At 47.5% G+C, this 25,653-nt stretch overlaps 22 non-coding genes across 22 annotated transcripts; 14 read left to right on the forward strand and 8 right to left on the reverse strand.

Moving 5' to 3' along the window:
• Positions 1-2,337: 2,337 nt before the first annotated feature.
• Positions 2,338-2,410, forward strand: trnav-aac (transfer RNA valine (anticodon AAC)). Its single transcript has one exon. It is a non-coding gene; the product is annotated as a tRNA-Val (tRNA).
• A 1,039-nt stretch (positions 2,411-3,449) lies between these two features.
• Positions 3,450-3,531, reverse strand: trnal-cag (transfer RNA leucine (anticodon CAG)). Its single transcript has one exon. It is a non-coding gene; the product is annotated as a tRNA-Leu (tRNA).
• Positions 3,532-4,289: 758 nt separating this feature from the next.
• Positions 4,290-4,362, forward strand: trnav-cac (transfer RNA valine (anticodon CAC)). The gene has a single exon. It is a non-coding gene; the product is annotated as a tRNA-Val (tRNA).
• Positions 4,363-5,284: 922 nt separating this feature from the next.
• Positions 5,285-5,357, forward strand: trnav-aac (transfer RNA valine (anticodon AAC)). Its single transcript has one exon. It is a non-coding gene; the product is annotated as a tRNA-Val (tRNA).
• Positions 5,358-6,396: 1,039 nt separating this feature from the next.
• trnal-cag (transfer RNA leucine (anticodon CAG)) lies at positions 6,397-6,478 on the reverse strand. Its single transcript has one exon. It is a non-coding gene; the product is annotated as a tRNA-Leu (tRNA).
• Positions 6,479-7,237: 759 nt separating this feature from the next.
• Positions 7,238-7,310, forward strand: trnav-cac (transfer RNA valine (anticodon CAC)). Its single transcript has one exon. It is a non-coding gene; the product is annotated as a tRNA-Val (tRNA).
• Positions 7,311-9,344: 2,034 nt separating this feature from the next.
• trnal-cag (transfer RNA leucine (anticodon CAG)) lies at positions 9,345-9,426 on the reverse strand. The gene has a single exon. It is a non-coding gene; the product is annotated as a tRNA-Leu (tRNA).
• Positions 9,427-10,185: 759 nt separating this feature from the next.
• On the forward strand, positions 10,186-10,258 carry trnav-cac (transfer RNA valine (anticodon CAC)). Its single transcript has one exon. It is a non-coding gene; the product is annotated as a tRNA-Val (tRNA).
• A 2,029-nt stretch (positions 10,259-12,287) lies between these two features.
• trnal-cag (transfer RNA leucine (anticodon CAG)) lies at positions 12,288-12,369 on the reverse strand. Its single transcript has one exon. It is a non-coding gene; the product is annotated as a tRNA-Leu (tRNA).
• Positions 12,370-13,121: 752 nt separating this feature from the next.
• trnav-cac (transfer RNA valine (anticodon CAC)) lies at positions 13,122-13,194 on the forward strand. The gene has a single exon. It is a non-coding gene; the product is annotated as a tRNA-Val (tRNA).
• Positions 13,195-14,116: 922 nt separating this feature from the next.
• On the forward strand, positions 14,117-14,189 carry trnav-aac (transfer RNA valine (anticodon AAC)). Its single transcript has one exon. It is a non-coding gene; the product is annotated as a tRNA-Val (tRNA).
• A 1,034-nt stretch (positions 14,190-15,223) lies between these two features.
• trnal-cag (transfer RNA leucine (anticodon CAG)) lies at positions 15,224-15,305 on the reverse strand. The gene has a single exon. It is a non-coding gene; the product is annotated as a tRNA-Leu (tRNA).
• Positions 15,306-16,057: 752 nt separating this feature from the next.
• Positions 16,058-16,130, forward strand: trnav-cac (transfer RNA valine (anticodon CAC)). The gene has a single exon. It is a non-coding gene; the product is annotated as a tRNA-Val (tRNA).
• Positions 16,131-17,052: 922 nt separating this feature from the next.
• trnav-aac (transfer RNA valine (anticodon AAC)) lies at positions 17,053-17,125 on the forward strand. Its single transcript has one exon. It is a non-coding gene; the product is annotated as a tRNA-Val (tRNA).
• Positions 17,126-18,159: 1,034 nt separating this feature from the next.
• trnal-cag (transfer RNA leucine (anticodon CAG)) lies at positions 18,160-18,241 on the reverse strand. The gene has a single exon. It is a non-coding gene; the product is annotated as a tRNA-Leu (tRNA).
• Positions 18,242-18,992: 751 nt separating this feature from the next.
• Positions 18,993-19,065, forward strand: trnav-cac (transfer RNA valine (anticodon CAC)). The gene has a single exon. It is a non-coding gene; the product is annotated as a tRNA-Val (tRNA).
• A 922-nt stretch (positions 19,066-19,987) lies between these two features.
• Positions 19,988-20,060, forward strand: trnav-aac (transfer RNA valine (anticodon AAC)). Its single transcript has one exon. It is a non-coding gene; the product is annotated as a tRNA-Val (tRNA).
• Positions 20,061-21,095: 1,035 nt separating this feature from the next.
• On the reverse strand, positions 21,096-21,177 carry trnal-cag (transfer RNA leucine (anticodon CAG)). Its single transcript has one exon. It is a non-coding gene; the product is annotated as a tRNA-Leu (tRNA).
• Positions 21,178-21,929: 752 nt separating this feature from the next.
• Positions 21,930-22,002, forward strand: trnav-cac (transfer RNA valine (anticodon CAC)). The gene has a single exon. It is a non-coding gene; the product is annotated as a tRNA-Val (tRNA).
• Positions 22,003-22,924: 922 nt separating this feature from the next.
• On the forward strand, positions 22,925-22,997 carry trnav-aac (transfer RNA valine (anticodon AAC)). The gene has a single exon. It is a non-coding gene; the product is annotated as a tRNA-Val (tRNA).
• Positions 22,998-24,031: 1,034 nt separating this feature from the next.
• trnal-cag (transfer RNA leucine (anticodon CAG)) lies at positions 24,032-24,113 on the reverse strand. The gene has a single exon. It is a non-coding gene; the product is annotated as a tRNA-Leu (tRNA).
• Positions 24,114-24,865: 752 nt separating this feature from the next.
• Positions 24,866-24,938, forward strand: trnav-cac (transfer RNA valine (anticodon CAC)). Its single transcript has one exon. It is a non-coding gene; the product is annotated as a tRNA-Val (tRNA).
• The last annotated feature ends 715 nt before the right edge of the window (positions 24,939-25,653 follow it).

Genomic DNA, 25,653 nt, shown 5'->3' on the forward strand with positions numbered 1-25,653 from the left:
AATAGCCATGACTTTGGTTATTCCGTTAGGAGATATCGAGCTCTATAATGTATTGAGACAATTGGAAAAAAAAATATATGAATGATATCATAACCCAAAGATAATCTGACACAGAGATTAAGAAGTAAGAGTTCAACCAGGATGAAAAGATGTGAAATAGACAACTGATCAAGCCATTGCTTCAGTTTTTCTTTAATAGAGACAAAATGGAAACGAAATACTCCATTAATCCCAGAGAGGGAAATTCCAGTTTGTTGTAAGACAAGTGTCAGCCTGATTCAGGTACACAACTCCAACAATCCCAGTGTTGCCCCTCTGACAATATAATCAGAAGGCAGCAGTGTAGATGATTGTCTCAACGTGCTGTGGTGGAGAACAGAGAAGACACGCACGTTGAGCTTGTTAACTCCACATAGGAGGTTTTTTCTTCCTCTGCAGCCTCACTCTACTGTACATCAGCATCGCCAAGCACCCCCAAGATGTGAAATAGCACTGTGTTCAATGAGATTAGTGAGCATGGGAAATCACTTCATGAAAGCAAAATTAAATAAGGGTGTCTGTTTTTCTGCCTATTATCTTTTTGACCCTCTACAGCAGCACTCGAGTCATCCCATGGCCATTTTCAAGCTTTCAGATTCCTAATCATGAACCCAGACATGAGAAGGTCACTTGGGGAAAGAAGTGCGACCCAAGTACAAAATTCACAACAATAAACTTGTACGAGCCTCATAAATAATCTTAATAAAACTTTGCACTTCATGAAGAGTCAATGATTGTTGAAGTCTACTGGATGTAGTGAAGAGTGATTGAAACTACTTCAGCAGCAGACCAGACAAACATATCAAATCAGGAAAAAAAAACAATATCACAACTCACACAATGAGAAAGAAACTACTGCCATTTACTGACATTTGTTACTGCCAAAACCTCACGTAAGAGCCCACTCTCAACTGACAAGAGACAACCAGGAGACATGATTTTACTGCCATTGTCCAAAGAAACCAGTGGTTTTAAGTCAATTATAACATATGATTGATCAAAAATAACTTTATTTGTAAGCAGTTGTTTGGCTGACCATCTTTCTGGGACAATGTTCATCATTTGTGCATGAATGAAAGCTCCCTTCACTAAAAAATGCCTGTAATCCAGGTTAACTCCTGGCCCACACCATTTAAATGAGCCGGATTTCTTCATCTGTCTCTCTGGTCAGCATTTGTCTCGGGCACCAGTGCCCCAGCTGTTGGAATTGGATGACGTTGTCCATGCATTTGGTCCTCTGTCAAAAGTGCAGTTGGAAAACCAGCCAAATAAAAGGTGTGTGTGAAATTTCTCTGCTTCACCCCCACCAGAGAAAATCAAATCTTGGACTATCCTGATGTGAAAGCAGCCCCATACTACAGGATGCATTGTTTTGGTTTGTTTTGTTTTGTTTCATGCAGATGCGTCATTTCTGACTTGGAGGACTGCAAAACTTCAAAATGATGAGTCTGGGAAGCCAATATATTTCTCACCAGTGGAATTTCAACTTCATGAGTGCATGGTCGAGACCTGTTTTCTTTGTGATGCAAAGTCTCTGAGAGTGTCAATGACGGTAACCAGTCAAATCGGCCTCAAGCCAAGTCGCCCCCCCGACTTCACCGGGAAATTTGTCTGATGCGCTGCTGCTATGGAATCAAGCACAGGCCTGTCACATACCTGTCAATCAAAAAATGGAAGGGCGAGCTGAAATAGCGCAACAACCAATGAAAATAAGCATTGTTGTCACATGAGTCTGCTAGAGGGTGAGCAGATGTCATCACGCTGCTGTGTGTAGCAGAGAAGTAATCATAAATCGATCAGTTTTCAACTTCTGATCGAGTATAATTTAAATATAATAAAACTATTAATTATAGTAATTGTGATAATAACATGTGATAATATTAGCTATAATAGTACAATATCACAATAATGCTGATTAGAATCATACAACCATAATGTCAATGACAATCAAGTACAGTATACATCCTTAAACCAATTCTCTCAATAAAATAATCTATCAGTCTGAAGAGTTTATGACTTCATTTCATTCTGTTTATGTCTGTGTGTCCTCCATTCATGTTGATAATAAACTCAATCAGAAGTTGAAAACTGATTGATTTATGATCACTTCAATGCGGCACACTACAGCGTAAATGGGTTGTCTACGTATATGGCTTTTCATGGAAATTTTAGTACTGTGATCCAGATGTCCTCAATGTCCACAAATCAATGTGGTTTCGAAAGCTGTGATCACAGCTATGGCTTATTGCTTGCTTCAAGTCAAATGTGTCCATGCTGTCATGTGCCCTTTGCAGAAGAGTTTCCGTAGTGTAGTGGTCATCACGTTCGTCTAACACACGAAAGGTCCCCTGGTCGAAACAGGGCGGAAACATCCTGGTGTGCTTCAATGCAGCTTGTGTTTTGGCTGATTGCTTTTGACTCCAATCTGTCAGACTTTAAAAGAGGTTGTCAGAACACAAGCACTCAGGGGCACTTTCACACCAGCCCTGCAAAATCGGCACTTTTTGGGAGAACGTTCATCGTTTGTGCGTGTGTGAAAGCTCCCCTCACTAAAAAAATGCCGGTCTTCCGGGCTAACTCCTAGCCCACACCATTCAAATGAGCCGGATTTCTTCGTCTGCCTCTCTGGTCAGTGTTTGTCTTGGGCGGCAGTGCCCCAAAACCTGCAGCTGTTGTAATTGGATGACGTTGCCCATGCATTTGGTCCTCTGTCAAAAGTGCAGTTGGAAAGCTAGCCAAATCCAATGAGCGTGTGAAATTTCTCGGCTTCCCCCCACCAGAGGATATCAAGTCATGGACTATCCTGACGGGAAAGCAACGAGATACTCCAGGCTGCATTGTTTTTTTCTTTGTTTTGTTTTGTTTTGTTTTGTGTTTTCTTTCATGTACAAGTATCATTCCGGACTTGGAGGACTGCAAAACTTCAAAATGATGAGTCTGGTGAACCAAAATATTTCTCACCAGTGGAATTTCAACTTGGTGGGTGTGTGGTCGAGACCTGATTTCTTTGCGATGCAAAGTCTCTGAGAGTGTCATTGACAGCCCTAATGAAGAGGACATGTTACAACTCAGTTGTTTTTCACCAATGGGATTTGAGAAATGTTGTGCCGTAACAACAGAGTGGACTGACCACGGTGTGTCCTTTTGGGGAATTGTTCTGACGTGGGGACTCCCCTCCGATCAGCCTTCTTTTCAGGCCAGCTTACGTGGACTCGATGTCCCTTGGCAATTGCGGCTTTTCATGGAAATTTCAGTACCCAGGTGATTTCAGGAGGCTTGTGCCATGGTTCTGTTGTTGAAGCACATAAGTTGCAGGTGAGTTCTTAAGAGTTGACATTTCTCCAATGCAACAGAGAGGCTTGTCTGACTCCTTTGATCAGTTTCAGAGAAGCCCCAAAAGGCTTCCAGGCTGGCAGTGGTGGGATTTGAACCCACGCCTCCGAAGAGACTGGAACCTGAATCCAGCGCCTTGGACCGCTCGGCCACACTACCTGTCTGAGCCAAAATGTCAACGTTCATCCAAGCTGGAAGTGGCAACTGGCTGCAAGAAGGAGGAAGGAACGACGTCTTTTTTTTGTTTTTGTTCTTTTCTGAGAACAGGGACCAAGAAAAGTGCGAGCAAGCAGTGGTGTGTGTCACCAGTAGCAGAGGATGGTTTTGATCCATCGGCCTCTGGGTTATGGGCCCAGCACGCTCCCGCTGCGCCACTCTGCTTTACACAGAGGGCATTTGACAGCAGAAATGCTTACTAAGTGCAATAAGCAGACGTTTGACTGTGGCTGGCCATGTTGAGAAAGTTGGACGGCTTTGATGCTTCCACCTGTTGAGCCTGGGAGGCCAATATGCTTCTCACTTGGGAAATGGACACGTAACGCTTGTGCGGTTGGATGCCGACTCTTGCTTTTGTGATGCAAAGTATGACAGACTTTAGCCAAAGTGGCCAGGCTCAGCTGTCGTCAATGGATGGATGATTGAATTTTGGCTGAGGGAAGAATACGGTGGATTGCCTTGGTTCCCCGGCTTACTCAAAGGTGGACATTTCACTCAAACAGGAATTTTTCTACCTGCTGCCATTTGGAAGTATCACAGCCATCCAACTTTGTCAACATGGTCAACCATGGAAGTTATGTGATCCACATGTCCTCAATGTCCGCAAATCAATGTTGTTTCAAAAGCTGCGATCACAGCTACGGCCTATTGCTTGCTTCAAGTCAAATGTGTCCGTGCTGTCATGTGCCCTTTGCACAAGGGTTTCCGTAGTGTAGTGGTCATCACGTTCGTCTCACACACGAAAGGTCCCCTGCTCGAAACAGGGCGGAAACATCCAGGCGCGCTTCAATGCCGCTTGCATTTTGGCTGATCGCATTCGAGTCCAATATGTGGGGATTTCAAGCAGGCTGTCAGTTGAGAAACTCCTGCTCCCTAATGGCCAGCCTTTTTGTACACATTGAGTGTAGTGTGAATGTGGCGATGGAATGCCATGCTTGATATGATGGAGCAAGCAAAGGATCATCTCTCCTTGAGAATTTTGCAGATTTAAACCCGGCAGGAGCACGTGTCATTGTTGTCAGTCAAGTGAAGCACTGAACTAAAGTGTACAGTCAAGTCAGCCATAATTCACGCAACCTGGAAAACTGTTGTCCATGTGTGAAAACAGACATTCGGGGGCACTTTCACAGCAGCCCTGTGAAACCCGGACCGCTGACCAAATGAGGACTTTCTGGGAGAACGCTCATCGTTTGTGCATGTGTGAAAGCTGCTCTGATCAAATATTGGGGGTCTTTGGGGCCAACTCTGGTCCCCCTGTGAAGGACGGTCTCGCAGCGGACTTTCCAGTCTCCCGGCAGACTATCCAATAGCTACAGCGAGAGGACGTGATGTGGAGCACAAAGCATTTGAGTAGAAAAATAAGCAATGCCGGTCAGAGATGCACAAAGAAAGGAAGCGCAGGCAGTCATTCAAAGATGGTCAGAAGACTATTTATCAAGGTTGTTTCCATTTAGGTGCGTGCGGGCTCCTGTGACGGGGATTCAGATTTCACTCAAACAGCAGTTTTTCTACCTGCTTTCAGTAGTGGAGCATCACAGCCGTCCAGCTTTCTCAGCATTGTCAACCATAGGGTGTTCTGTGATCCAGATGTCCTCAATGTCCACAAATCAATGTGGTCTCAAAAGCTGCAACCACAGCCACGGTTTATGACGTCAAGTCCAATGTGTCCATGCTGTCATGTGCCATTCGCACAAGGGTTTCCGTAGTGTAGTGGTCATCACGTTCGTCTAACACACGAAAGGTCCCCTGGTCGAAACAGGGCGGAAACATCCTGGTGTGCTTCAATGCAGCTTGTGTTTTGGCCGATTGCTTTTGACTCCAATCTGTCAGACTTTAAAAGAGGTTGTCAGAACACAAGCATTCAGGGGCACTTTCAAACCAGCCCTGCAAAATCGGCACTTTTTGGGAGAACGTTCATCGTTTGTGTGTGTGTGAAAGCTCCCCTCACTAAAAAAATGCCGGTCTTCCGGGCTAACTCCTAGCCCACACCATTCAAATGAGCCGGATTTCTTCGTCTGCCTCTCTGGTCAGTGTTTGTCTTGGGCGGCAGTGCCCCAAAACCTGCAGCTGTTGTAATTGGATGACGTTGCCCATGCATTTGGTCCTATGTCAAAAGTGCAGTTGGAAAGCTAGCCAAATCCAATGAGCGTGTGAAATTTCTCGGCTTCCCCCCACCAGAGGATATCAAGTCATGGACTATCCTGACGGGAAAGCAACGAGATACTCCAGGCTGCATTGTTTTTTTCTTTGTTTTGTTTTGTTTTGTTTTGTGTTTTCTTTCATGTACAAGTATCATTCCGGACTTGGAGGACTGCAAAACTTCAAAATGATGAGTCTGGTGAACCAAAATATTTCTCACCAGTGGAATTTCAACTTGGTGGGTGTGTGGTCGAGACCTGATTTCTTTGCGATGCAAAGTCTCTGAGAGTGTCATTGACAGCCCTTATGAAGAGGACATGTTACAACTCAGTTGTTTTTCACCAATGGGATTTGAGAAATGTTGTGCCGTAACAACAGAGTGGACTGACCACGGTGTGTCCTTTTGGGGAATTGTTCTGACGTGGGGACTCCCCTCCGATCAGCCTTCTTTTCAGGCCAGCTTACGTGGACTCGATGTCCCTTGGCAATTGCGGCTTTTCATGGAAATTTCAGTACCCAGGTGATTTCAGGAGGCTTGTGCCATGGTTCTGTTGTTGAAGCACATAAGTTGCAGGTGAGTTCTTAAGAGTTGACATTTCTCCAATGCAACAGAGAAGCTTGTCTGACTCCTTTGATCAGTTTCAGAGAAGCCCCAAAAGTCTTCCAGGCTGGCAGTGGTGGGATTTGAACCCACGCCTCCGAAGAGACTGGAACCTGAATCCAGCGCCTTGGACCGCTCGGCCACACTACCTGTCTGAGCCAAAATGTCAACGTTCATCCAAGCTGGAAGTGGCAACTGGCTGCAAGAAGGAGGAAGGAATGACGTCTTTTTTTTTGTTTTTGTTCTTTTCTGAGAACAGGGACCAAGAAAAGTGCGAGCAAGCAGTGGTGTGTGTCACCAGTAGCAGAGGATGGTTTCAATCCATCGGCCTCTGGGTTATGGGCCCAGCACGCTCCCGCTGCGCCACTCTGCTTTACACAGAGGGCATTTGACAGCAGAAATGCTTACTAAGTGCAATAAGCAGACGTTTGACTGTGGCTGGCCATGTTGAGAAAGTTGGACGGCTTTGATGCTTCCACCTGTTGAGCCTGGGAGGCCAATATGCTTCTCACTTGGGAAATGGACACGTAACGCTTGTGCGGTTGGATGCCGACTCTTGCTTTTGTGATGCAAAGTATGACAGACTTTAGCCAAAGTGGCCAGGCTCAGCTGTCGTCAATGGATGGATGATTGAATTTTGGCTGAGGGAAGAATACGGTGGATTGCCTTGGTTCCCCGGCTTACTCAAAGGTGGACATTTCACTCAAACAGGAACTTTTCTACCTGCTGCCATTTGGAAGTATCACAGCCATCCAACTTTGTCAACATGGTCAACCATGGAAGTTATGTGATCCACATGTCCTCAATGTCCGCAAATCAATGTTGTTTCGAAAGCTGCGATCACAGCTACGGCCTATTGCTTGCTTCAAGTCAAATGTGTCCGTGCTGTCATGTGCCGTTTGCACAAGGGTTTCCGTAGTGTAGTGGTCATCACGTTCGTCTCACACACGAAAGGTCCCCTGCTCGAAACAGGGCGGAAACATCCCGGCGCGCTTCAATGCCGCTTGCATTTTGGCTGATCGCATTCGAGTCCAATATGTGGGGATTTCAAGCAGGCTGTCAGTTGAGAAACTCCTGCTCCCTAATGGCCAGCCTTTTTGTACACATTGAGTGTAGTGTGAATGTGGCGATGGAATGCCATGCTTGATATGATGGAGCAAGCAAAGGATCATCTCTCCTTGAGAATTTTGCAGATTTAAACCCGGCAGGAGCACGTGTCATTGTTGTCAGTCAAGTGAAGCACTGAACTAAAGTGTACAGTCAAGTCAGCCATAATTCACGCAACCTGGAAAACTGTTGTCCATGTGTGAAAACAGACATTCGGGGGCACTTTCACAGCAGCCCTGTGAAACCCGGACCGCTGACCAAATGAGGACTTTCTGGGAGAACGCTCATCGTTTGTGCATGTGTGAAAGCTGCTCTGATCAAATATTGGGGGTCTTTGGGGCCAACTCTGGTCCCCCTGTGAAGGACGGTCTCGCAGCGGACTTTCCAGTCTCCCGGCAGACTATCTAATAGCTACAGCGAGAGGACGTGATGTGGAGCACAAAGCATTTGAGTAGAAAAATAAGCAATGCCGGTCAGAGATGCACAAAGAAAGGAAGCGCAGGCAGTCATTCAAAGATGGTCAGAAGACTATTTATCAAGGTTGTTTCCATTTAGGTGCGTGCGGGCTCCTGTGACGGGGATTCAGATTTCACTCAAACAGCAGTTTTTCTACCTGCTTTCAGTAGTGGAGCATCACAGCCGTCCAGCTTTCTCAGCATTGTCAACCATAGGGTGTTCTGTGATCCAGATGTCCTCAATGTCCACAAATCAATGTGGTCTCAAAAGCTGCAACCACAGCCACGGTTTATGACGTCAAGTCCAATGTGTCCATGCTGTCATGTGCCATTCGCACAAGGGTTTCCGTAGTGTAGTGGTCATAAAGTTCGTCTAACACACGAAAGGTCCCCTGGTCGAAACAGGGCGGAAACATCCTGGTGTGCTTCAATGCAGCTTGTGTTTTGGCTGATTGCTTTTGACTCCAATCTGTCAGACTTTAAAAGAGGTTGTCAGAACACAAGCATTCAGGGGCTCTTTCAAACCAGCCCTGCAAAATCGGCACTTTTTGGGAGAACGTTCATCGTTTGTGTGTGTGTGAAAGCTCCCCTCACTAAAAAAATGCCGGTCTTCCGGGCTAACTCCTAGCCCACACCATTCAAATGAGCCGGATTTCTTCGTCTGCCTCTCTGGTCAGTGTTTGTCTTGGGCGGCAGTGCCCCAAAACCTGCAGCTGTTGTAATTGGATGACGTTGCCCATGCATTTGGTCCTATGTCAAAAGTGCAGTTGGAAAGCTAGCCAAATCCAATGAGCGTGTGAAATTTCTCGGCTTCCCCCCACCAGAGGATATCAAGTCATGGACTATCCTGACGGGAAAGCAACGAGATACTCCAGGCTGCATTGTTTTTTTCTTTGTTTTGTTTTGTTTTGTTTTGTGTTTTCTTTCATGTACAAGTATCATTCCGGACTTGGAGGACTGCAAAACTTCAAAATGATGAGTCTGGTGAACCAAAATATTTCTCACCAGTGGAATTTCAACTTGGTGGGTGTGTGGTCGAGACCTGATTTCTTTGCGATGCAAAGTCTCTGAGAGTGTCATTGACAGCCCTTATGAAGAGGACATGTTACAACTCAGTTGTTTTTCACCAATGGGATTTGAGAAATGTTGTGCCGTAACAACAGAGTGGACTGACCACGGTGTGTCCTTTTGGGGAATTGTTCTGACGTGGGGACTCCCCTCCGATCAGCCTTCTTTTCAGGCCAGCTTACGTGGACTCGATGTCCCTTGGCAATTGCGGCTTTTCATGGAAATTTCAGTACCCAGGTGATTTCAGGAGGCTTGTGCCATGGTTCTGTTGTTGAAGCACATAAGTTGCAGGTGAGTTCTTAAGAGTTGACATTTCTCCAATGCAACAGAGAAGCTTGTCTGACTCCTTTGATCAGTTTCAGAGAAGCCCCAAAAGGCTTCCAGGCTGGCAGTGGTGGGATTTGAACCCACGCCTCCGAAGAGACTGGAACCTGAATCCAGCGCCTTGGACCGCTCGGCCACACTACCTGTCTGAGCCAAAATGTCAACGTTCATCCAAGCTGGAAGTGGCAACTGGCTGCAAGAAGGAGGAAGGAATGACGTCTTTTTTTTTGTTTTTGTTCTTTTCTGAGAACAGGGACCAAGAAAAGTGCGAGCAAGCAGTGGTGTGTGTCACCAGTAGCAGAGGATGGTTTCGATCCATCGGCCTCTGGGTTATGGGCCCAGCACGCTCCCGCTGCGCCACTCTGCTTTACACAGAGGGCATTTGACAGCAGAAATGCTTACTAAGTGCAATAAGCAGACGTTTGACTGTGGCTGGCCATGTTGAGAAAGTTGGACGGCTTTGATGCTTCCACCTGTTGAGCCTGGGAGGCCAATATGCTTCTCACTTGGGAAATGGACACGTAACGCTTGTGCGGTTGGATGCCGACTCTTGCTTTTGTGATGCAAAGTATGACAGACTTTAGCCAAAGTGGCCAGGCTCAGCTGTCGTCAATGGATTGATGATTGAATTTTGGCGGAGGGAAGAATACGGTGGATTGCCTTGGTTCCCCGGCTTACTCAAAGGTGGACATTTCACTCAAACAGGAACTTTTCTACCTGCTGCCATTTGGAAGTATCACAGCCATCCAACTTTGTCAACATGGTCAACCATGGAAGTTATGTGATCCACATGTCCTCAATGTCCGCAAATCAATGTTGTTTCGAAAGCTGCGATCACAGCTACGGCCTATTGCTTGCTTCAAGTCAAATGTGTCCGTGCTGTCATGTGCCCTTTGCACAAGGGTTTCCGTAGTGTAGTGGTCATCACGTTCGTCTCACACACGAAAGGTCCCCTGCTCGAAACAGGGCGGAAACATCCCGGCGCGCTTCAATGCCGCTTGCATTTTGGCTGATCGCATTCGAGTCCAATATGTGGGGATTTCAAGCAGGCTGTCAGTTGAGAAACTCCTGCTCCCTAATGGCCAGCCTTTTTGTACACATTGAGTGTAGTGTGAATGTGGCGATGGAATGCCATGCTTGATATGATGGAGCAAGCAAAGGATCATCTCTCCTTGAGAATTTTGCAGATTTAAACCCGGCAGGAGCACGTGTCATTGTTGTCAGTCAAGTGAAGCACTGAACTAAAGTGTACAGTCAAGTCAGCCATAATTCACGCAACCTGGAAAACTGTTGTCCATGTGTGAAAACAGACATTCGGGGGCACTTTCACAGCAGCCCTGTGAAACCCGGACCGCTGACCAAATGAGGACTTTCTGGGAGAACGCTCATCGTTTGTGCATGTGTGAAAGCTGCTCTGATCAAATATTGGGGGTCTTTGGGGCCAACTCTGGTCCCCCTGTGAAGGACGGTCTCGCAGCGGACTTTCCAGTCTCCCGGCAGACTATCCAATAGCTACAGCGAGAGGACGTGATGTGGAGCACAAAGCATTTGAGTAGAAAAATAAGCAATGCCGGTCAGAGATGCACAAAGAAAGGAAGCGCAGGCAGTCATTCAAAGATGGTCAGAAGACTATTTATCAAGGTTGTTTCCATTTAGGTGCGTGCGGGCTCCTGTGACGGGGATTCAGATTTCACTCAAACAGCAGTTTTTCTACCTGCTTTCAGTAGTGGAGCATCACAGCCGTCCAGCTTTCTCAGCATTGTCAACCATAGGGTGTTCTGTGATCCAGATGTCCTCAATGTCCACAAATCAATGTGGTCTCAAAAGCTGCAACCACAGCCACGGTTTATGACGTCAAGTCCAATGTGTCCATGCTGTCATGTGCTATTCGCACAAGGGTTTCCGTAGTGTAGTGGTCATAAAGTTCGTCTAACACACGAAAGGTCCCCTGGTCGAAACAGGGCGGAAACATCCTGGTGTGCTTCAATGCAGCTTGTGTTTTGGCTGATTGCTTTTGACTCCAATCTGTCAGACTTTAAAAGAGGTTGTCAGAACACAAGCATTCAGGGGCACTTTCACACCAGCCCTGCAAAATCGGCACTTTTTGGGAGAACGTTCATCGTTTGTGCGTGTGTGAAAGCTCCCCTCACTAAAAAAATGCCGGTCTTCCGGGCTAACTCCTAGCCCACACCATTCAAATGAGCCGGATTTCTTCGTCTGCCTCTCTGGTCAGTGTTTGTCTTGGGCGGCAGTGCCCCAAAACCTGCAGCTGTTGTAATTGGATGACGTTGCCCATGCATTTGGTCCTATGTCAAAAGTGCAGTTGGAAAGCTAGCCAAATCCAATGAGCGTGTGAAATTTCTCGGCTTCCCCCCACCAGAGGATATCAAGTCATGGACTATCCTGACGGGAAAGCAACGAGATACTCCAGGCTGCATTGTTTTTTTCTTTGTTTTGTTTTGTTTTGTGTTTTCTTTCATGTACAAGTATCATTCCGGACTTGGAGGACTGCAAAACTTCAAAATGATGAGTCTGGTGAACCAAAATATTTCTCACCAGTGGAATTTCAACTTGGTGGGTGTGTGGTCGAGACCTGATTTCTTTGCGATGCAAAGTCTCTGAGAGTGTCATTGACAGCCCTAATGAAGAGGACATGTTACAACTCAGTTGTTTTTCACCAATGGGATTTGAGAAATGTTGTGCCGTAACAACAGAGTGGACTGACCACGGTGTGTCCTTTTAGGGAATTGTTCTGACGTGGGGACTCCCCTCCGATCAGCCTTCTTTTCAGGCCAGCTTACGTGGACTCGATGTCCCTTGGCAATTGCGGCTTTTCATGGAAATTTCAGTACCCAGGTGATTTCAGGAGGCTTGTGCCATGGTTCTGTTGTTGAAGCACATAAGTTGCAGGTGAGTTCTTAAGAGTTGACATTTCTCCAATGCAACAGAGAAGCTTGTCTGACTCCTTTGATCAGTTTCAGAGAAGCCCCAAAAGGCTTCCAGGCTGGCAGTGGTGGGATTTGAACCCACGCCTCCGAAGAGACTGGAACCTGAATCCAGCGCCTTGGACCGCTCGGCCACACTACCTGTCTGAGCCAAAATGTCAACGTTCATCCAAGCTGGAAGTGGCAACTGGCTGCAAGAAGGAGGAAGGAACGGCGTCTATTTTTTGTTCTTTTCTGAGAACAGGGACCAAGAAAAGTGCGAGCAAGCAGTGGTGTGTGTCACCAGTAGCAGAGGATGGTTTCGATCCATCGGCCTCTGGGTTATGGGCCCAGCACGCTCCCGCTGCGCCACTCTGCTTTACACAGAGGGCATTTGACAGCAGAAATGCTTACTAAGTGCAATAAGCAGACGTTTGACTGTGGCTGGCCATGTTGAGAAAGTTGGACGGCTTTGATGCTTCCACCTGTTGAGCCTGGGAGGCCAATATGCTTCTCACTTGGGAAATGGACACGTAACGCTTGTGCGGTTGGATGCCGACTCTTGCTTTTGTGATGCAAAGTATGACAGACTTTAGCCAAAGTGGCCAGGCTCAGCTGTCGTCAATGGATGGATGATTGAATTTTGGCTGAGGGAAGAATACGGTGGATTGCCTTGGTTCCCCGGCTTACTCAAAGGTGGACATTTCACTCAAACAGGAATTTTTCTACCTGCTGCCATTTGGAAGTATCACAGCCATCCAACTTTGTCAACATGGTCAACCATGGAAGTTATGTGATCCACATGTCCTCAATGTCCGCAAATCAATGTTGTTTCGAAAGCTGCGATCACAGCTACGGCCTATTGCTTGCTTCAAGTCAAATGTGTCCGTGCTGTCATGTGCCCTTTGCACAAGGGTTTCCGTAGTGTAGTGGTCATCACGTTCGTCTCACACACGAAAGGTCCCCTGCTCGAAACAGGGCGGAAACATCCAGGCGCGCTTCAATGCCGCTTGCATTTTGGCTGATCGCATTCGAGTCCAATATGTGGGGATTTCAAGCAGGCTGTCAGTTGAGAAACTCCTGCTCCCTAATGGCCAGCCTTTTTGTACACATTGAGTGTAGTGTGAATGTGGCGATGGAATGCCATGCTTGATATGATGGAGCAAGCAAAGGATCATCTCTCCTTGAGAATTTTGCAGATTTAAACCCGGCAGGAGCACGTGTCATTGTTGTCAGTCAAGTGAAGCACTGAACTAAAGTGTACAGTCAAGTCAGCCATAATTCACGCAACCTGGAAAACTGTTGTCCATGTGTGAAAACAGACATTCGGGGGCACTTTCACAGCAGCCCTGTGAAACCCGGACCGCTGACCAAATGAGGACTTTCTGGGAGAACGCTCATCGTTTGTGCATGTGTGAAAGCTGCTCTGATCAAATATTGGGGGTCTTTGGGGCCAACTCTGGTCCCCCTGTGAAGGACGGTCTCGCAGCGGACTTTCCAGTCTCCCGGCAGACTATCTAATAGCTACAGCGAGAGGACGTGATGTGGAGCACAAAGCATTTGAGTAGAAAAATAAGCAATGCCGGTCAGAGATGCACAAAGAAAGGAAGCGCAGGCAGTCATTCAAAGATGGTCAGAAGACTATTTATCAAGGTTGTTTCCATTTAGGTGCGTGCGGGCTCCTGTGACGGGGATTCAGATTTCACTCAAACAGCAGTTTTTCTACCTGCTTTCAGTAGTGGAGCATCACAGCCGTCCAGCTTTCTCAGCATTGTCAACCATAGGGTGTTCTGTGATCCAGATGTCCTCAATGTCCACAAATCAATGTGGTCTCAAAAGCTGCAACCACAGCCACGGTTTATGACGTCAAGTCCAATGTGTCCATGCTGTCATGTGCCATTCGCACAAGGGTTTCCGTAGTGTAGTGGTCATCACGTTCGTCTAACACACGAAAGGTCCCCTGGTCGAAACAGGGCGGAAACATCCTGGTGTGCTTCAATGCAGCTTGTGTTTTGGCTGATTGCTTTTGACTCCAATCTGTCAGACTTTAAAAGAGGTTGTCAGAACACAAGCATTCAGGGGCACTTTCACACCAGCCCTGCAAAATCGGCACTTTTTGGGAGAACGTTCATCGTTTGTGCGTGTGTGAAAGCTCCCCTCACTAAAAAAATGCCGGTCTTCCGGGCTAACTCCTAGCCCACACCATTCAAATGAGCCGGATTTCTTCGTCTGCCTCTCTGGTCAGTGTTTGTCTTGGGCGGCAGTGCCCCAAAACCTGCAGCTGTTGTAATTGGATGACGTTGCCCATGCATTTGGTCCTATGTCAAAAGTGCAGTTGGAAAGCTAGCCAAATCCAATGAGCGTGTGAAATTTCTCGGCTTCCCCCCACCAGAGGATATCAAGTCATGGACTATCCTGACGGGAAAGCAACGAGATACTCCAGGCTGCATTGTTTTTTTCTTTGTTTTGTTTTGTTTTGTGTTTTCTTTCATGTACAAGTATCATTCCGGACTTGGAGGACTGCAAAACTTCAAAATGATGAGTCTGGTGAACCAAAATATTTCTCACCAGTGGAATTTCAACTTGGTGGGTGTGTGGTCGAGACCTGATTTCTTTGCGATGCAAAGTCTCTGAGAGTGTCATTGACAGCCCTAATGAAGAGGACATGTTACAACTCAGTTGTTTTTCACCAATGGGATTTGAGAAATGTTGTGCCGTAACAACAGAGTGGACTGACCACGGTGTGTCCTTTTGGGGAATTGTTCTGACGTGGGGACTCCCCTCCGATCAGCCTTCTTTTCAGGCCAGCTTACGTGGACTCGATGTCCCTTGGCAATTGCGGCTTTTCATGGAAATTTCAGTACCCAGGTGATTTCAGGAGGCTTGTGCCATGGTTCTGTTGTTGAAGCACATAAGTTGCAGGTGAGTTCTTAAGAGTTGACATTTCTCCAATGCAACAGAGAAGCTTGTCTGACTCCTTTGATCAGTTTCAGAGAAGCCCCAGAAGGCTTCCAGGCTGGCAGTGGTGGGATTTGAACCCACGCCTCCGAAGAGACTGGAACCTGAATCCAGCGCCTTGGACCGCTCGGCCACACTACCTGTCTGAGCCAAAATGTCAACGTTCATCCAAGCTGGAAGTGGCAACTGGCTGCAAGAAGGAGGAAGGAACGGCGTCTATTTTTTGTTCTTTTCTGAGAACAGGGACCAAGAAAAGTGCGAGCAAGCAGTGGTGTGTGTCACCAGTAGCAGAGGATGGTTTCGATCCATCGGCCTCTGGGTTATGGGCCCAGCACGCTCCCGCTGCGCCACTCTGCTTTACACAGAGGGCATTTGACAGCAGAAATGCTTACTAAGTGCAATAAGCAGACGTTTGACTGTGGCTGGCCATGTTGAGAAAGTTGGACGGCTTTGATGCTTCCACCTGTTGAGCCTGGGAGGCCAATATGCTTCTCACTTGGGAAATGGACACGTAACGCTTGTGCGGTTGGATGCCGACTCTTGCTTTTGTGATGCAAAGTATGACAGACTTTAGCCAAAGTGGCCAGGCTCAGCTGTCGTCAATGGATGGATGATTGAATTTTGGCTGAGGGAAGAATACGGTGGATTGCCTTGGTTCCCCGGCTTACTCAAAGGTGGACATTTCACTCAAACAGGAATTTTTCTACCTGCTGCCATTTGGAAGTATCACAGCCATCCAACTTTGTCAACATGGTCAACCATGGAAGTTATGTGATCCACATGTCCTCAATGTCCGCAAATCAATGTTGTTTCGAAAGCTGCGATCACAGCTACGGCCTATTGCTTGCTTCAAGTCAAATGTGTCCGTGCTGTCATGTGCCCTTTGCACAAGGGTTTCCGTAGTGTAGTGGTCATCACGTTCGTCTCACACACGAAAGGTCCCCTGCTCGAAACAGGGCGGAAACATCCAGGCGCGCTTCAATGCCGCTTGCATTTTGGCTGATCGCATTCGAGTCCAATATGTGGGGATTTCAAGCAGGCTGTCAGTTGAGAAACTCCTGCTCCCTAATGGCCAGCCTTTTTGTACACATTGAGTGTAGTGTGAATGTGGCGATGGAATGCCATGCTTGATATGATGGAGCAAGCAAAGGATCATCTCTCCTTGAGAATTTTGCAGATTTAAACCCGGCAGGAGCACGTGTCATTGTTGTCAGTCAAGTGAAGCACTGAACTAAAGTGTACAGTCAAGTCAGCCATAATTCACGCAACCTGGAAAACTGTTGTCCATGTGTGAAAACAGACATTCGGGGGCACTTTCACAGCAGCCCTGTGAAACCCGGACCGCTGACCAAATGAGGACTTTCTGGGAGAACGCTCATCGTTTGTGCATGTGTGAAAGCTGCTCTGATCAAATATTGGGGGTCTTTGGGGCCAACTCTGGTCCCCCTGTGAAGGACGGTCTCGCAGCGGACTTTCCAGTCTCCCGGCAGACTATCTAATAGCTACAGCGAGAGGACGTGATGTGGAGCACAAAGCATTTGAGTAGAAAAATAAGCAATGCCGGTCAGAGATGCACAAAGAAAGGAAGCGCAGGCAGTCATTCAAAGATGGTCAGAAGACTATTTATCAAGGTTGTTTCCATTTAGGTGCGTGCGGGCTCCTGTGACGGGGATTCAGATTTCACTCAAACAGCAGTTTTTCTACCTGCTTTCAGTAGTGGAGCATCACAGCCGTCCAGCTTTCTCAGCATTGTCAACCATAGGGTGTTCTGTGATCCAGATGTCCTCAATGTCCACAAATCAATGTGGTCTCAAAAGCTGCAACCACAGCCACGGTTTATGACGTCAAGTCCAATGTGTCCATGCTGTCATGTGCCATTCGCACAAGGGTTTCCGTAGTGTAGTGGTCATCACGTTCGTCTAACACACGAAAGGTCCCCTGGTCGAAACAGGGCGGAAACATCCTGGTGTGCTTCAATGCAGCTTGTGTTTTGGCTGATTGCTTTTGACTCCAATCTGTCAGACTTTAAAAGAGGTTGTCAGAACACAAGCATTCAGGGGCACTTTCACACCAGCCCTGCAAAATCGGCACTTTTTGGGAGAACGTTCATCGTTTGTGCGTGTGTGAAAGCTCCCCTCACTAAAAAAATGCCGGTCTTCCGGGCTAACTCCTAGCCCACACCATTCAAATGAGCCGGATTTCTTCGTCTGCCTCTCTGGTCAGTGTTTGTCTTGGGCGGCAGTGCCCCAAAACCTGCAGCTGTTGTAATTGGATGACGTTGCCCATGCATTTGGTCCTATGTCAAAAGTGCAGTTGGAAAGCTAGCCAAATCCAATGAGCGTGTGAAATTTCTCGGCTTCCCCCCACCAGAGGATATCAAGTCATGGACTATCCTGACGGGAAAGCAACGAGATACTCCAGGCTGCATTGTTTTTTTCTTTGTTTTGTTTTGTTTTGTGTTTTCTTTCATGTACAAGTATCATTCCGGACTTGGAGGACTGCAAAACTTCAAAATGATGAGTCTGGTGAACCAAAATATTTCTCACCAGTGGAATTTCAACTTGGTGGGTGTGTGGTCGAGACCTGATTTCTTTGCGATGCAAAGTCTCTGAGAGTGTCATTGACAGCCCTAATGAAGAGGACATGTTACAACTCAGTTGTTTTTCACCAATGGGATTTGAGAAATGTTGTGCCGTAACAACAGAGTGGACTGACCACGGTGTGTCCTTTTGGGGAATTGTTCTGACGTGGGGACTCCCCTCCGATCAGCCTTCTTTTCAGGCCAGCTTACGTGGACTCGATGTCCCTTGGCAATTGCGGCTTTTCATGGAAATTTCAGTACCCAGGTGATTTCAGGAGGCTTGTGCCATGGTTCTGTTGTTGAAGCACATAAGTTGCAGGTGAGTTCTTAAGAGTTGACATTTCTCCAATGCAACAGAGAAGCTTGTCTGACTCCTTTGATCAGTTTCAGAGAAGCCCCAAAAGGCTTCCAGGCTGGCAGTGGTGGGATTTGAACCCACGCCTCCGAAGAGACTGGAACCTGAATCCAGCGCCTTGGACCGCTCGGCCACACTACCTGTCTGAGCCAAAATGTCAACGTTCATCCAAGCTGGAAGTGGCAACTGGCTGCAAGAAGGAGGAAGGAACGGCGTCTATTTTTGTTCTTTTCTGAGAACAGGGACCAAGAAAAGTGCGAGCAAGCAGTGGTGTGTGTCACCAGTAGCAGAGGATGGTTTCGACCCATCGGCCTCTGGGTTATGGGCCCAGCACGCTCCCGCTGCGCCACTCTGCTTTACACAGAGGGCATTTGACAGCAGAAATGCTTACTAAGTGCAATAAGCAGACGTTTGACTGTGGCTGGCCATGTTGAGAAAGTTGGACGGCTTTGATGCTTCCACCTGTTGAGCCTGGGAGGCCAATATGCTTCTCACTTGGGAAATGGACACGTAACGCTTGTGCGGTTGGATGCCGACTCTTGCTTTTGTGATGCAAAGTATGACAGACTTTAGCCAAAGTGGCCAGGCTCAGCTGTCGTCAATGGATGGATGATTGAATTTTGGCTGAGGGAAGAATACGGTGGATTGCCTTGGTTCCCCGGCTTACTCAAAGGTGGACATTTCACTCAAACAGGAATTTTTCTACCTGCTGCCATTTGGAAGTATCACAGCCATCCAACTTTGTCAACATGGTCAACCATGGAAGTTATGTGATCCACATGTCCTCAATGTCCGCAAATCAATGTTGTTTCGAAAGCTGCGATCACAGCTACGGCCTATTGCTTGCTTCAAGTCAAATGTGTCCGTGCTGTCATGTGCCCTTTGCACAAGGGTTTCCGTAGTGTAGTGGTCATCACGTTCGTCTCACACACGAAAGGTCCCCTGCTCGAAACAGGGCGGAAACATCCAGGCGCGCTTCAATGCCGCTTGCATTTTGGCTGATCGCATTCGAGTCCAATATGTGGGGATTTCAAGCAGGCTGTCAGTTGAGAAACTCCTGCTCCCTAATGGCCAGCCTTTTTGTACACATTGAGTGTAGTGTGAATGTGGCGATGGAATGCCATGCTTGATATGATGGAGCAAGCAAAGGATCATCTCTCCTTGAGAATTTTGCAGATTTAAACCCGGCAGGAGCACGTGTCATTGTTGTCAGTCAAGTGAAGCACTGAACTAAAGTGTACAGTCAAGTCAGCCATAATTCACGCAACCTGGAAAACTGTTGTCCATGTGTGAAAACAGACATTCGGGGGCACTTTCACAGCAGCCCTGTGAAACCCGGACCGCTGACCAAATGAGGACTTTCTGGGAGAACGCTCATCGTTTGTGCATGTGTGAAAGCTGCTCTGATCAAATATTGGGGGTCTTTGGGGCCAACTCTGGTCCCCCTGTGAAGGACGGTCTCGCAGCGGACTTTCCAGTCTCCCGGCAGACTATCTAATAGCTACAGCGAGAGGACGTGATGTGGAGCACAAAGCATTTGAGTAGAAAAATAAGCAATGCCGGTCAGAGATGCACAAAGAAAGGAAGCGCAGGCAGTCATTCAAAGATGGTCAGAAGACTATTTATCAAGGTTGTTTCCATTTAGGTGCGTGCGGGCTCCTGTGACGGGGATTCAGATTTCACTCAAACAGCAGTTTTTCTACCTGCTTTCAGTAGTGGAGCATCACAGCCGTCCAGCTTTCTCAGCATTGTCAACCATAGGGTGTTCTGTGATCCAGATGTCCTCAATGTCCACAAATCAATGTGGTCTCAAAAGCTGCAACCACAGCCACGGTTTATGACGTCAAGTCCAATGTGTCCATGCTGTCATGTGCCATTCGCACAAGGGTTTCCGTAGTGTAGTGGTCATCACGTTCGTCTAACACACGAAAGGTCCCCTGGTCGAAACAGGGCGGAAACATCCTGGTGTGCTTCAATGCAGCTTGTGTTTTGGCTGATTGCTTTTGACTCCAATCTGTCAGACTTTAAAAGAGGTTGTCAGAACACAAGCATTCAGGGGCACTTTCACACCAGCCCTGCAAAATCGGCACTTTTTGGGAGAACGTTCATCGTTTGTGCGTGTGTGAAAGCTCCCCTCACTAAAAAAAATGCCGGTCTTCCGGGCTAACTCCTAGCCCACACCATTCAAATGAGCCGGATTTCTTCGTCTGCCTCTCTGGTCAGTGTTTGTCTTGGGCGGCAGTGCCCCAAAACCTGCAGCTGTTGTAATTGGATGACGTTGCCCATGCATTTGGTCCTATGTCAAAAGTGCAGTTGGAAAGCTAGCCAAATCCAATGAGCGTGTGAAATTTCTCGGCTTCCCCCCACCAGAGGATATCAAGTCATGGACTATCCTGACGGGAAAGCAACGAGATACTCCAGGCTGCATTGTTTTTTTCTTTGTTTTGTTTTGTTTTGTGTTTTCTTTCATGTACAAGTATCATTCCGGACTTGGAGGACTGCAAAACTTCAAAATGATGAGTCTGGTGAACCAAAATATTTCTCACCAGTGGAATTTCAACTTGGTGGGTGTGTGGTCGAGACCTGATTTCTTTGCGATGCAAAGTCTCTGAGAGTGTCATTGACAGCCCTAATGAAGAGGACATGTTACAACTCAGTTGTTTTTCACCAATGGGATTTGAGAAATGTTGTGCCGTAACAACAGAGTGGACTGACCACGGTGTGTCCTTTTGGGGAATTGTTCTGACGTGGGGACTCCCCTCCGATCAGCCTTCTTTTCAGGCCAGCTTACGTGGACTCGATGTCCCTTGGCAATTGCGGCTTTTCATGGAAATTTCAGTACCCAGGTGATTTCAGGAGGCTTGTGCCATGGTTCTGTTGTTGAAGCACATAAGTTGCAGGTGAGTTCTTAAGAGTTGACATTTCTCCAATGCAACAGAGAAGCTTGTCTGACTCCTTTGATCAGTTTCAGAGAAGCCCCAAAAGGCTTCCAGGCTGGCAGTGGTGGGATTTGAACCCACGCCTCCGAAGAGACTGGAACCTGAATCCAGCGCCTTGGACCGCTCGGCCACACTACCTGTCTGAGCCAAAATGTCAACGTTCATCCAAGCTGGAAGTGGCAACTGGCTGCAAGAAGGAGGAAGGAGCGGCGTCTATTTTTTGTTCTTTTCTGAGAACAGGGACCAAGAAAAGTGCGAGCAAGCAGTGGTGTGTGTCACCAGTAGCAGAGGATGGTTTTGATCCATCGGCCTCTGGGTTATGGGCCCAGCACGCTCCCGCTGCGCCACTCTGCTTTACACAGAGGGCATTTGACAGCAGAAATGCTTACTAAGTGCAATAAGCAGACGTTTGACTGTGGCTGGCCATGTTGAGAAAGTTGGACGGCTTTGATGCTTCCACCTGTTGAGCCTGGGAGGCCAATATGCTTCTCACTTGGGAAATGGACACGTAACGCTTGTGCGGTTGGATGCCGACTCTTGCTTTTGTGATGCAAAGTATGACAGACTTTAGCCAAAGTGGCCAGGCTCAGCTGTCGTCAATGGATTGATGATTGAATTTTGGCGGAGGGAAGAATACGGTGGATTGCCTTGGTTCCCCGGCTTACTCAAAGGTGGACATTTCACTCAAACAGGAACTTTTCTACCTGCTGCCATTTGGAAGTATCACAGCCATCCAACTTTGTCAACATGGTCAACCATGGAAGTTATGTGATCCACATGTCCTCAATGTCCGCAAATCAATGTTGTTTCGAAAGCTGCGATCACAGCTACGGCCTATTGCTTGCTTCAAGTCAAATGTGTCCGTGCTGTCATGTGCCGTTTGCACAAGGGTTTCCGTAGTGTAGTGGTCATCACGTTCGTCTCACACACGAAAGGTCCCCTGCTCGAAACAGGGCGGAAACATCCCGGCGCGCTTCAATGCCGCTTGCATTTTGGCTGATCGCATTCGAGTCCAATATGTGGGGATTTCAAGCAGGCTGTCAGTTGAGAAACTCCTGCTCCCTAATGGCCAGCCTTTTTGTACACATTGAGTGTAGTGTGAATGTGGCGATGGAATGCCATGCTTGATATGATGGAGCAAGCAAAGGATCATCTCTCCTTGAGAATTTTGCAGATTTAAACCCGGCAGGAGCACGTGTCATTGTTGTCAGTCAAGTGAAGCACTGAACTAAAGTGTACAGTCAAGTCAGCCATAATTCACGCAACCTGGAAAACTGTTGTCCATGTGTGAAAACAGACATTCGGGGGCACTTTCACAGCAGCCCTGTGAAACCCGGACCGCTGACCAAATGAGGACTTTCTGGGAGAACGCTCATCGTTTGTGCATGTGTGAAAGCTGCTCTGATCAAATATTGGGGGTCTTTGGGGCCAACTCTGGTCCCCCTGTGAAGGACGGTCTCGCAGCGGACTTTCCAGTCTCCCGGCAGACTATCCAATAGCTACAGCGAGAGGACGTGATGTGGAGCACAAAGCATTTGAGTAGAAAAATAAGCAATGCCGGTCAGAGATGCACAAAGAAAGGAAGCGCAGGCAGTCATTCAAAGATGGTCAGAAGACTATTTATCAAGGTTGTTTCCATTTAGGTGCGTGCGGGCTCCTGTGACGGGGATTCAGATTTCACTCAAACAGCAGTTTTTCTACCTGCTTTCAGTAGTGGAGCATCACAGCCGTCCAGCTTTCTCAGCATTGTCAACCATAGGGTGTTCTGTGATCCAGATGTCCTCAATGTCCACAAATCAATGTGGTCTCAAAAGCTGCAACCACAGCCACGGTTTATGACGTCAAGTCCAATGTGTCCATGCTGTCATGTGCCATTCGCACAAGGGTTTCCGTAGTGTAGTGGTCATCACGTTCGTCTAACACACGAAAGGTCCCCTGGTCGAAACAGGGCGGAAACATCCTGGTGTGCTTCAATGCAGCTTGTGTTTTGGCTGATTGCTTTTGACTCCAATCTGTCAGACTTTAAAAGAGGTTGTCAGAACACAAGCATTCAGGGGCACTTTCAAACCAGCCCTGCAAAATCGGCACTTTTTGGGAGAACGTTCATCGTTTGTGTGTGTGTGAAAGCTCCCCTCACTAAAAAAATGCCGGTCTTCCGGGCTAACTCCTAGCCCACACCATTCAAATGAGCCGGATTTCTTCGTCTGCCTCTCTGGTCAGTGTTTGTCTTGGGCGGCAGTGCCCCAAAACCTGCAGCTGTTGTAATTGGATGACGTTGCCCATGCATTTGGTCCTATGTCAAAAGTGCAGTTGGAAAGCTAGCCAAATCCAATGAGCGTGTGAAATTTCTCGGCTTCCCCCCACCAGAGGATATCAAGTCATGGACTATCCTGACGGGAAAGCAACGAGATACTCCAGGCTGCATTGTTTTTTTCTTTGTTTTGTTTTGTTTTGTGTTTTCTTTCATGTACAAGTATCATTCCGGACTTGGAGGACTGCAAAACTTCAAAATGATGAGTCTGGTGAACCAAAATATTTCTCACCAGTGGAATTTCAACTTGGTGGGTGTGTGGTCGAGACCTGATTTCTTTGCGATGCAAAGTCTCTGAGAGTGTCATTGACAGCCCTTATGAAGAGGACATGTTACAACTCAGTTGTTTTTCACCAATGGGATTTGAGAAATGTTGTGCCGTAACAACAGAGTGGACTGACCACGGTGTGTCCTTTTGGGGAATTGTTCTGACGTGGGGACTCCCCTCCGATCAGCCTTCTTTTCAGGCCAGCTTACGTGGACTCGATGTCCCTTGGCAATTGCGGCTTTTCATGGAAATTTCAGTACCCAGGTGATTTCAGGAGGCTTGTGCCATGGTTCTGTTGTTGAAGCACATAAGTTGCAGGTGAGTTCTTAAGAGTTGACATTTCTCCAATGCAACAGAGAAGCTTGTCTGACTCCTTTGATCAGTTTCAGAGAAGCCCCAAAAGGCTTCCAGGCTGGCAGTGGTGGGATTTGAACCCACGCCTCCGAAGAGACTGGAACCTGAATCCAGCGCCTTGGACCGCTCGGCCACACTACCTGTCTGAGCCAAAATGTCAACGTTCATCCAAGCTGGAAGTGGCAACTGGCTGCAAGAAGGAGGAAGGAACGGCGTCTATTTTTTGTTCTTTTCTGAGAACAGGGACCAAGAAAAGTGCGAGCAAGCAGTGGTGTGTGTCACCAGTAGCAGAGGATGGTTTCGATCCATCGGCCTCTGGGTTATGGGCCCAGCACGCTCCCGCTGCGCCACTCTGCTTTACACAGAGGGCATTTGACAGCAGAAATGCTTACTAAGTGCAATAAGCAGACGTTTGACTGTGGCTGGCCATGTTGAGAAAGTTGGACGGCTTTGATGCTTCCACCTGTTGAGCCTGGGAGGCCAATATGCTTCTCACTTGGGAAATGGACACGTAACGCTTGTGCGGTTGGATGCCGACTCTTGCTTTTGTGATGCAAAGTATGACAGACTTTAGCCAAAGTGGCCAGGCTCAGCTGTCGTCAATGGATGGATGATTGAATTTTGGCTGAGGGAAGAATACAGTGGATTGCCTTGGTTCCCCGGCTTACTCAAAGGTGGACATTTCACTCAAACAGGAACTTTTCTACCTGCTGCCATTTGGAAGTATCACAGCCATCCAACTTTGTCAACATGGTCAACCATGGAAGTTATGTGATCCACATGTCCTCAATGTCCGCAAATCAATGTTGTTTCGAAAGCTGCGATCACAGCTACGGCCTATTGCTTGCTTCAAGTCAAATGTGTCCGTGCTGTCATGTGCCCTTTGCACAATGGTTTCCGTAGTGTAGTGGTCATCACGTTCGTCTCACACACGAAAGGTCCCCTGCTCGAAACAGGGCGGAAACATCCTGGTGTGCTTCAATGCAGCTTGTGTTTTTGCTGATTGCTTTTGACTCCAATCTGTCAGACTTTAAAAGAGGTTGTCAGAACACAAGCATTCAGGGGCACTTTCACACCAGCCCTGCAAAATCGGCACTTTTTGGGAGAACGTTCATCGTTTGTGCGTGTGTGAAAGCTCCCCTCACTAAAAAAATGCCGGTCTTCCGGGCTAACTCCTAGCCCACACCATTCAAATGAGCCGGATTTCTTCGTCTGCCTCTCTGGTCAGTGTTTGTCTTGGGCGGCAGTGCCCCAAAACCTGCAGCTGTTGTAATTGGATGACGTTGCCCATGCATTTGGTCCTATGTCAAAAGTGCAGTTGGAAAGCTAGCCAAATCCAATGAGCGTGTGAAATTTCTCGGCTTCCCCCCACCAGAGGATATCAAGTCATGGACTATCCTGACGGGAAAGCAACGAGATACTCCAGGCTGCATTGTTTTTTTCTTTGTTTTGTTTTGTTTTGTGTTTTCTTTCATGTACAAGTATCATTCCGGACTTGGAGGACTGCAAAACTTCAAAATGATGAGTCTGGTGAACCAAAATATTTCTCACCAGTGGAATTTCAACTTGGTGGGTGTGTGGTCGAGACCTGATTTCTTTGCGATGCAAAGTCTCTGAGAGTGTCATTGACAGCCCTAATGAAGAGGACATGTTACAACTCAGTTGTTTTTCACCAATGGGA

This window comes from Salarias fasciatus, chromosome 7 (genome assembly GCF_902148845.1).
Source record: "Salarias fasciatus chromosome 7, fSalaFa1.1, whole genome shotgun sequence".
Classification (NCBI taxonomy): Eukaryota; Metazoa; Chordata; class Actinopteri; order Blenniiformes; family Blenniidae; genus Salarias; species Salarias fasciatus.